Source organism: Heterocephalus glaber, unplaced genomic scaffold, assembly GCF_053883595.1.
Source record: "Heterocephalus glaber isolate CG9 unplaced genomic scaffold, H.glaber_assembly_v1.0 deba00001600, whole genome shotgun sequence".
NCBI classification, from domain to species: domain Eukaryota; kingdom Metazoa; phylum Chordata; class Mammalia; order Rodentia; family Bathyergidae; genus Heterocephalus; species Heterocephalus glaber.
In genome coordinates, this window is record NW_028258372.1 from 11,029,280 (window position 1) to 11,040,427 (window position 11,148).

The 11,148-nt window shown below is 39.8% G+C and overlaps 1 protein-coding gene across 1 annotated transcript in view; it reads left to right on the top strand.

Annotated features, from left to right (window-relative positions):
* Faslg (Fas ligand) overlaps window positions 1–11,148 on the top strand; it is a 63,574-nt gene that overhangs the window by 3,652 nt on the left and 48,774 nt on the right. The window contains exon 2 of the mRNA XM_087194327.1: window positions 175–2,176. The gene's annotated coding sequence lies outside the window, so the exon portion shown is untranslated. The remainder of the gene's footprint in view (window positions 1–174; window positions 2,177–11,148) is intronic.

Consider the following 11,148-nt stretch of genomic DNA (forward strand, 5'->3'; position numbering starts at 1 on the left):
TTTTAGGTATACAGTATAATGACATTCATTATTGGAAATTTGCACCTGTACATAATCTCTCTTGGTTCTTATTTTTTGCTCACACTATCAAAGTAGCCAGAAAGCCTCTGTCTCAATGTTTACATTTTCTGGGTAGTAGACTTTTTTGATTCAGTATTTCTTAATTCTTTACAGGGCTAGGGGGCCATTTGCAGAAGAATTGATTTCAGGGATTAGGCCAGTGGAATTTGTCCCATGAAGTCTGTATTTTGTAGTCACAGCCTGGTAAGTCCTAGGACTTGGATATACACTAAATTCATATTCTCTTTACCTACTTGGGACAGAATGTTGCACTTAATACCTGTCCTCTATTATCTTTTAAAATAGTATCAAAAAGTTACAAAATTATATAATCCTAATAGGCTTTAGGAGAAAGAAAGATAATGCTCTTGGAACAGATTATAGGAAATAAATTTCTTAATGGAAAACTTCCAGCACTCTGGGAACTAGGCTGAGGCAGAAGGATCTCAGGTTCAAGTCCAGCCTGAACAACTTTGTGTCTTAGCAAGCACTGTCTCAGAAAAAATGAGAGGGGCCAGAGATCTAGCTCAGTGTGAAGGCCTTGACTTCATTACTCAGTACTGAGGTTTTTTTTCTGTGGGTGGGTAAATGGGCCTTAGTACAGAGAACTGGAAATTGGAAGAGAGTCCTTTAAGAGAAAATATTCAATTTAGAAAAAGGTGCTCACAATATGTATAGTATGTAGTCATCAGATAAGAAAATGAGTCCTTTCAAAGAGGTGTTTTGTTCAGTGAAGCAACAAATAATTTTATAAACACAATTGATTAGTCAAAGTCTGCTACATCTCTTTACCTTAAGGGGTCAGAAAGTCTACAGTGTCAAATTCTAAGAACCAGGTAGTGATCAGGAGAAATGAACAGTATTAATATCAGCAGTAAAAACAAGGCTTCTTTCCCTAGGAGCAGACAATCAGAATTCTTATTTATTGGGGTTTGTGGAACTTTAAAAGACTAAGTACAAAAATGACTCAAAATCCCCACATGAAAAAGAATATTGATTTGAGGGAGGCTGAAATGCTAATTACATCAGACAGATCAAAGAGGCTCTTCTTTAAAATAACAATATCACAACAGAGAACGGAAATTGTGTCTATTTTTTTCCCCAAGAGTCTCTGGTCTCCTCCTAAACCTCCAAAAAATTTGTTTGCATGAGCCCCACCCCTGCTGCACTATATCTGCTCTGCATACCTCTGTGTCTGAGAGCAATGCCACTTGTCAAGTGGCTCAAAAATAACTGAAATTTTTACCACAAACCGTATTTCCTATATCAGGCTGGATCTAGTACAATGCTGTCTGCCTAATGATGGTTATATCAAATAAATAAAACTGGGCATTTTATACTTTATTTTCTTTACAATGACATTGATTACTTTAGAGCTTGCTGCAGTCTATTTCATTGTGATAGTTTTATCTTTTTGTATGTTACTGGGAGAGAACCTCGTGCTAGCTTACTTTTCATCGATCATATGGATACTCTGCAAACTGATTCATAGGCTATTATTTCTCACAAAGAAATTATCAGTTATTCCATGTTTGAAAAGTGGTTGGGGGTTTGTATTTCCATTGTGCAGTATTTATGGAAGAGGAGTAATGTAACTAAGAGTCTGTTGAATGAAATTTAAGGAATGATTTATTATCTCCAGTATTTTTGCTGAGGGATAGTAATAAATTGTTTATCCATTTCATACCTCCTTTAAGAGAAATTACAGGTGCACAAACCTCCACTGGTAATAAAGTTGAGTTACTTACTCCCGAATTTGTAATTTAGTGACTTTCACCATATGTTTTACAAATCCAGGGTTCTTTCTTCAGTGAAATTGTCTTTCAATCTGTATCTTAAAGACTCAGAAATTTACCGGGAAATGGAAACAATAGTGATGGACATTATCAGGGATGGATATGAATTGGGAATGGGCATGAGGAAGGCATTTCATCCAAAAAGAGCCCAAAGAAGCCCAAAGGGGCAAAGTGAAATGAACTTCAGAGTGACAACTGGTCATTGACCTCATGGATTTCAAATTTATTTTCCAGGTTGGAGGAAGTTAGATTTTTTTTCTTTCTTCATTGTTAGAAGATTATGGAATCATCATCATGAGTTGTTCTGCTCACAAAGATTGGTAGGTGTGGGATCTCCAAGGTATTGTCTAGACCCTTTGTATTTCTTTTTCCTTTTTTTTTTTTTTTGGTACCGGGGATCGAACTTGGTGCCTTGCACTTGCAAAGTAAGCAACAGAACCACTGAGCTAAATCCCCGGCCTCGTAGACCCTTTGTAATAGGGCCACGTTTGAGATGACAGCTATCTAATATTCAGGAAGTAGCTTTTACCTATGGTCCTGGATCCTTATTGATGCTGTTCTGGGTTAATTAAAAGAGGCCCATATTTCTACTCTAGCTCAGATACAAATAGAACCTGCATAGGGGCAGGAGGTTTTATGACCAGATATACAAGAGTGGCACAGACAAGTGGGACCGTCAAGAGAAAGGACAAAAGAAATAAAACCATGAGGCAAGCTTGCCACAAAATGTGATGTCTAATGACAAGGGCCTCTTTTTCACTGGAGGAAGTTAAACAAATGAGAGGTAAGGACCTTTGGGAAGAGTGACAATTCACTGATGACAGAGATCAAGAAGAATGACTATCCCATCTCATCCTGGGAAGGTAAGCAGAATAAGGGGTAGAATAATGGCTCTCAAGCTGGCTCAGCAAGTTACCTGGACAATTTTATAAGCAGGAAAACTAATCTAGGCCACAATTTCTGATTTAAGCCTGCAGAGCCAAATGTATTTAAAACGTTTTCAGCTCCACCCCATGTGAGAAAGCAGACCTAGAGTGGCACCCCTCTCCCCAATGTGAGAGAGCAGACCTGTGATGGAGGAGTGCTGCCTCGCACCCAGGGGAGCACAGCACAGGGCAGTGGAGGCAATGACTAACCAACCGACCCAATCCTGGACTCCTGGATGAAGACAACACCTGGGGAGAGAAGGGAGCAACCAGACCCCATGACTGTTGACATTAAGTCCAACAGCCCACTTGAACCTCTGCCTTACAGCCTACATCCAGCAGAGAACAGAGGGCTGATCTCATTCCCCATTCCTGGTAGAAACAAGGACATGCTTGGCTTTAACCATAACCACAAGTCTGGGGGGAATGAACAGAGGGGCCTCTAGTGCAAGGAAGGCACCTCAAAGACCCATAGACCTTAAAAGTAGGCATAAAAAATCATTACTGGTTGGATCTCAAGACCGCAGATCATGGAAAGAAACCACTCATTCAATAACAGGATTTTTTTCATTGACTTAATCTCCCCCCCCCCCCCCCGCCCATTTTGTGTTGTTTTTATCTTTTCTTCTTTTTTTTTTTTTTTTTTTGTAGGCTTGGGGTTTTTCTCCCACTTCATTTTTTCTCTTTAATTCCTTTTATTCACTTTCGTTGTTTTCACTTTTGTTTTTTCTCTTCTAATCTCCTGTTTTTGCTGTTTCTTTTCTTCTTCTTTTTCATTCTTTCCAGCAACTGTTCCCTATCACTATTAATTTCCTTTTACTCAATAGGACCCCATCTTATTTTTCTCTCTTCTTTCTCATATCCCATTGATTAACGTTTAAAATTTTTTTTTTGTTTCATTCTCCAATTAGCCAAACCCTCCACCTTTACTACTATAGCTGTTAAACTTTATGAATCCATAGATAGTTAACTTTATGGTATTGCTGTTTTATGGTGTACTGTTGTTAGTAGAGGTAAAGTTGTTCCATTTAGTAGATATCTACTATAGGTCAATAACAGGTCAATATTTGGTTTGTCAGTGTTTATAATTATAGATCTCTTTGCTTTTTTAAAAATTTTATTTTATTGGTACATTTTAGGTATACAATATAATGACATTCATCACTGGAAATTTGCACCTTTACATAATCTCTCTTGGTTCTTATGTTTTTCTCCCTTCCCCTGCCGCCCCCCTTCAACCCCTCCATTCCTCCCTATTTACAAAGACTTTGTTTCCATGTTTTCATTTTCTCATAATTAATTCCATTCCCTACCTTCCTTTTACTCTACCCCTCCCATTTCCCCTTCTGCTTTGCCCCTTTTCTTCCTCCTTTACATTATCTATTATACCTTTTAGTCCTTATTTACACTTTCAGTTTCTCACACTAGAGAAACTATTTGGTATTTACACGTGTGTCCTATTTATTTCACTTAAGAGTATTGTCTCAATGTGCATCCATTTAGCTATACATATCTGTAATTTCTCATTTTTATGGCTGAGTAGTACTCCACTTTATGCAAACCCACATTTTCTTTATCCAGTCTCCAGTTGATGGGGAATTGGGCTGCTTCCAAGCTTTAGCTATTACAAATTGTGCTGCTATGAACATGGGTGCACATATATCACTGTGGTATGATTCTTTTAATTCTTTGGGGAAGATCCCCAGCAGGGGAATAGCTGGGTCAAATGGCACTTCCGGTCCTAGTTCTTTGAGGTATCTCCATACTGATTTCCACAGTGGTTGCACCAGTCTACACTCCCACCAGCAGTGGAGCAGGGTTCCTCTTTCCCCACACCCCCACCAACATTTGTTATTGGCTGATTTCTTGACAGCAGCCATTCTTTCTGGGGTGAGGTGGAATCTCAGCATTGTTTTCATCTGCATCTCTTGAATGACGAGTGATGTTGAACATTTTTTCAAGTGTTTATTTGCTATTTCTATTTCTTTGTCTGAGAAATGTCTGTTCATTTCAGATGTCCATTTTTGGATTGGGTCTTTAAATTTGAGAGATCTGATTTTTCAAGTTCTTTATAGATTCGAGATAGTAGACCTTTGAGGGACAGCTGGTGAAAATTTTTTCCCACATTATGAGTTGTCTCTTCACACTGTTGGTGGTTTCTCTTTCAGTGCAGAAGCTTTTTTGTAAGAAACGATACCACTTGTTGATCGTGCTAGTTCATGGGCAACTGAGGTTTTGTTCATAAAATCTTTTCCTTTACCATTGTCTTCAAGAGTTCTTCCTAAACTCTTCCAGCCAGGTTAGTGTTTCTGTTTTAATATTTAGATCTTTAATCCATTTTGATTTTAGTTTAGTGCATGGTGAGAGATATAGGTCTAGTTTCAGTCTTTGACAAGTTGAAACACAGTTTTTCTAGCACCATTTATTAAAGAGGCTATCTTTCCTCCAGTGAGGATGTTTGGCTCCTTTGTCAAAGATGAGGTGGCTGAGTGTGTCTGGAGTTGTTTCTGCATCTTCTAATCTGTTCCATTCGTCCTCAGGTGTGTTTCTTTGCCAGTACCCTATTGTTTTTATCACAGTAGGTTTGTAGTATACTTTCAAGTTGGGGATTGTGATACCCCCTGCCATGTCTCTGTTACCTAGAATTGCTTTTGCTATTCTGGGTCTCTTCTTCCAAATGAATTTTTGGATTGTTTTCTCAAGGTCCATGAAGTATGGTGCTGGGATTTCAATTGGGATTGCATTGAATCTATATAGCAGTTTGGAAGTATGGCCATTTTCACTATGTTGAGCCTTCCTACCCAGCAGTAAGGGATGTCTTTCCATTTTCTGATATCATCTTCAATCTCTCTTTTCAGAGTGCTATAGTTTTCACAGAAGAGGTCTCTGATTTCTTTAGTTAGATTGGTTCCTAGGTATTTTAGTGTTTTGGATGCTATTGTGAAAGGAAATGTTTGCCCTATTTCTGTCTCAGTGAGTCTGTTGTTCATGTTGAGGAAAGTTATTGATTTTTGTGTGTTGACCTTGTATCCAGCTACTTTACTGAATTTGGTTATTAAGTCTAGAAGACTTTTGGTGGAGTTCTTGGGGTCTTCTATATAGAGTATCATGTCATCTGCAAATAATGACAGTTTGACTTCTTCATTTCCTATCTTTATTCCTTTCTCTTGTCTATTTGCTGTGGCTAATGTTTCCAAAACTATATTGAACAGGAGTGGTGATAGTTGACATTCTTGTCTTGTTCGTGATTTTAGTTGAAGGATTTCAGTTTTTGACCATTTAGTATGATATTGGCTATTAGTTTTTCATAAATGGCTTTTATCAGATTGAGGTAGAGACTGTCTATTCCAATTTTTTGTAGGGTTTTTATCATAAATGCATGTTGGATTTTGTCAAATGCTTTTTCTGCATCTATTGAGATGATCATATGGTTTTTGTCCTTGGGTCTGTTGATATAGTGTATTACATTGATTGATTTGCGTATGTTGAACCATTCCTGCATCCCTGGGATGAATCCCACTTGATCAGGGTGTATGATCTTCTTGATGATCTTCTGCATTCTATTTGCCAATATTTTATTAAGGATTTTTGCATCTATGATCATTAGTGAGATTGGCCTATAGTTCTCCTTTTCAGTTGGGTCTTTCTCTGCTGTGGGAATCAAGGTGATGCTTGCTTCCAGGAATGAATTTGGGAGTATTGCTTCCCTTTCAATTTCATTGAAGAGTTTAAACAGTAGTGGTAGGAGTTCCTCTCTAAAGGTCTTGTAGAATTCAGCAGTGAAGCCATGAGGACCTGGGCTTTTGTTAGTTGGTATGTTTTTAATTACATTTTCAATTTCATTGATTGATATTGGGTTGTTTAGAATTTTTAGGTGTTCTTCATTCAGCTTTGATAATTCATATGTATCTAGGAATCTGTCAATTTCTTCTGTGTTTTCCATCTTATTGGCATATAGGTTCTGGATGTAGGTATTGATGATCCTCTGGATTTCTGCTGGGTCTGTTGTAATTTCACCCTTTTCATTCCTAACTGCATGGATTTGGGCCTTTTCTTTCCTTTTTCTGCCAAGGTTGGCTAAAGGTTTGTCAATTTTGTTGATTCTTTCAAAGAACCAACTCTTGGCTTCATTGATTTTTTGTATCATTCTCTTAGTCTCCATTGCATTGATTTCTCCTCTGATCTTTATAATTTCCTCCCCTGTATGAGCTTTGGGGTTGTCCTGCTCTTCTTCTAGAAGCTTGAGGTTCAGCATCAGGTTGGTTAATTGGACTCATTCTGTTTTCCTAATATGCATATTCACTGCTATGAATTTCCCTCCTAAGGCTGCTTTCATTGTGTTCCATAGATTCTGATATGTTGTATTGTCATTGTTATTTATTTGAAGGAACTGTGTGCTTCCTTCTTTAATTTCCTCTGTGACCCATTGGTTATTCAGAAGTGTGTTGTTCAATTTCCACGTGTTTATGAAATTTTTTGAGTTTTTTTTGCTATGGATCTCCAATTTCATCGCACTATGGTCTGATAATATACAGGGGATAACTTCAGTTCCTTTGCATTTACGTAAACATGTTCTGTGTGTGAGTATGTGGTCTATTTTTGAGAATGACCCATGTGCAGCTGAGAAGAATGTGTATTCTGATTTTATGGGGTGGAAGACTCTGTAAACATCTGTTCAGTTCATTTGTTCAAGAGTTTGTTTGAGTTCTAGTATTTCATTACTTATTTTTAGTCTAGTTGATCTATCTATTTGTGACAGTGGGGTTTTGAGGTCCCCCACTACAATTGTATTAGTGCATGTATGACTTTTCATGTCTGTTAGTATTTGTTTTATATAGTTGGCTGCACTAGTGTTTGGTGCATAGATATTTATGATTGTCATCTCTTCCTCTTGGATTCTTCTCTTTACAAGGATGTAGTGTCTTTCTTCATCTCTCTTAATCAGTGTTGATTTGAAATCTACTTGATCTGCAAAGAGGATAGCTACTCCTGCTTTTTTGGGGGTTCCTGTCACATGGAGTATTGTTTTCCACCCTTTAACTTTCAGTCTATGAGGTTCCTTTTGAATGAAGTGTGTTTCTGGTATGCAGCATATTGTTGGATTTTGCTTCTTGACCCATTCTGGCAGTCTATTTCTTTTGATTGGTGAATTGAGACCATTAACATTGATGGTTATAACTGAAACATATTGACTTGTCATTGCCATGACTTTTTCTTCTTGTTGGGTTCTTCCCCTTTACATTTAATTTCTTGTCATGCCAGATGGGTTCATTCTGCTTTGCTTCCTGGGGTTGTGATCCTCAATGTCTGTTCCTAGGATATTGTGTAAAATTCTTTGGAGTGCTGGTTTGGTATTCACAAAGTTCCTAAGGTGCTTTTTGTCATGAAAGTATCTTATTTCTCCATCAATTTTGAAAGATAGTTTTGCAGGGTCCATCAATCTGGGTTGGAGGCTGTTTCCTTTTAAGGCTTGGAATAAGTCACTCCAAGCTCTTCTTGCCTTGATGGTTTGTGTTGAGAAGTCTGCTGTGATTCTGATGGGCTGTCTTTGTATGTGATTTGTTTCTTTTCTCTGACTGCTTGTAGAACTTTGTTCTTCTGTTGAGTTTCTGGAATCTTAACAATTATATGCCTATGTGTAGATTTTTTTTGATCAAAGCTATTTGGAGTTCTATATGCTTCACTTATCTGTATGTCAAGCTCTTTTCTCCTGCTTGGGAAGTTTTCTGCCATTATTTCTGTGAAGAGATATTTTTATGTCATCTGCACTCTCTCCTGTTTCTTCATTGAGCCCAATCAGTCTTATGTTATTCTTCTTTCATCATCTAGCAGCTGCTGGATTGATTTCTCATGTTCCCTTATAATTTTGAAGCAATTTTTCTTTTCCTGGTCATTAATTGCAATCTTATCTTCTGTATCTGAAATTCTGTCCTCACATTAGCTCATTCTGCTGTGTAGACTTTCAGTGGAGTTTTTCATGTCCTGGAAATCTATTTGCATCTGTTTTATGGATTCCATTTATTTCTTATGTTGGGATTCCATCATGTTCCTGAGCTCCTCTCTAGATTTATTAATCATGTCTTGCACTAGGGGCACAATCTCTCCTGTTATCTGAGAAATTATTTCTGATTTCATTTTTTCCAGATCCCCTTTTGTTGCCAGTTCAGTGGGTCCAGGTGGTTTAGTATCAGAATGTTCCATCTCATTTCCCTTTGGGGTTGCTGTAGGTGATCTGGAAGTCTGGTTTTGAGACTTATTTACGTGTTTTCTCATTTTGACTGGGGCGGGGGGCTGTTAGCGCCTGCACAGATTACCTCCTCTGAGCGGGGAGAGGTGGGACAGGGGCCAGGAGCAGCGGTAGGGATGGTGACCCAAAAGCCCTTTCCTGTGGGCTGGGAGCAGCAGGAGGGATGGTGGCTGGGAAGACCCTTCCTCTGGACCAGGAGCAGTGGGATGGCGGCTCAGAAGCCCCTACCTCTGGGCTGGGAGTGGTGCGAGGGATGCTGGCCTGGAAGCCCCTTCCTCTGGGCCAGGAGCAGTGGGACAGAAGGTGGCCCAAAAGCCCTTTCCTCTGGGCTGGGAGTAGTGGGAGGGGTGCTGACCAGGAAGCCCCTTCCTCTGGACCAGGAGCAGTGGGATGGCAGCTCAGAAGCCCCTACCTCTGGGCTGGGAGCGGTGGGAGGGGTGGTGGCCCCATAGCCCCTTCTTCTGGGCCAGGAGCAGCGGGACAGAAGGTGGCCCAAAAGCCCTTTCCTCTGGGCTGGGAGTAGCGGGAGGTATGGTGACCGGGAAGCCCCTTCCTCTGGACCAGGAGCAGTGGGATGGCAGCTCAGAAGCCCCTACCTCTGGGCTGGGAGCGGTGGGAGGGGTGGTGGCCGCATAGCCCCTTCTTCTGGGCCAGGAGCAACGGGACAGAAGGTGGCCCAAAAGCCCTTTCCTCTGGGCCGGGAGCAGCGGGACTCAGTACCTTGGTCTGGTGGTCTGGTGTCCTCTGCGTCTTTGTAGTGCGGAACCAGGTGCCTGCCTGTTCGGCATCTTCCGCATGACTTGGGACCTTGGTAGGGCATGCACAGACCTGCCTGTCTGCAGTGGGCTGATTCGGCATCTTCCGGGCAACTCAGGAGCTCAGTAGGGCGTGCACAGACCTGCCTGTCTGCAGCGGGCTGATTACTGATGTTAATTTTATTACTATAGCAAAGCTGTCATAGCTGTTGCTATTAAAAGGTTTTCTTTTTTTTTTTTCCATTTTGTTAAATTCTTTTATTGGACATTTTTTTGTTTTTTCGGGGTTTTTTTGGTACCAGGGATTGAACTCGGGTCCTTGCACTTGCACAGCAGGCAGCAAAACCACTGAGCTAAATCCCCGGCCCTTAAAAGGTTTTTTTGAGGTGCCAATATCTAGATTGCTTAGAGTTCATTAATAATAATGTGGCCCATTCCAGGAAAACTGGGTATTGTGACAAACACACAGAAACCTCCCATCTCAAGTAAACAGAGGTGGTTGGATCCTGGGACAGAGGCAAAGGTCAATAGTTAGCCATGCCCAGAGAGTAATACTGAAAAGTAGACACTGAAGAGGTCTCCATACTTGAAACAAAACTTTCCACTACAATGAACCCACAAGACTCATCACAAAAGAAACAAACAAAAATAGAAACACAAGAAGACAAGCTAACAAAGTCCCTCCAAAACCTGCTAAATCCCCTAAAGCTGATCTATGGGGCATTGAAGGAGAGAAAACCAAAAGTCTCATACCTAGATTATCCAAAATGGTATCAGGGATGATAACAAAACAGTTCAACAAGGCAATTGACAAGATCACTACATATAAGTAACAACATATTGGGACAATTAAAATCATTGATAGAAGAGCTAAACAAAATGGTGCAAAACATACATGACCAATATTGAAAAAGATTAGAGTCCATAAACAGGCTTCAAATAGAAATTGGAGAGATTAAAAATTCTATTGAATGTATGGGCATCAGAAGTGGACAGTCTCAAAACTAGAAGACAGAGCTGTTCTCAGGGGCCAATTAATGAGAGACATCTTAAAGTAAGAGAACATGACTCAACAACTCCTAGATGATACAAAGAAGACTAAGATTAATTGGAATTAGTCAAAAATCACAGGATGGCACAAACAGCCTAAAAACCCTGTTTACCAAAATAATAGCTGAAAACTTTTCAAATAAAGTAAAAATATTTAACATATAAGTGAGACATATAGATCCCCGAATAAGTTCCAGGGCCAAGGATTTAGCTCAGTAGCACTGCACCTGCCTGGTAAGCACAACCTCCTGAGTTTAATCCCTGCTACCAGAAAGAAAAAAGAACTTCTCCATGACACATCATAGTCAAAATCC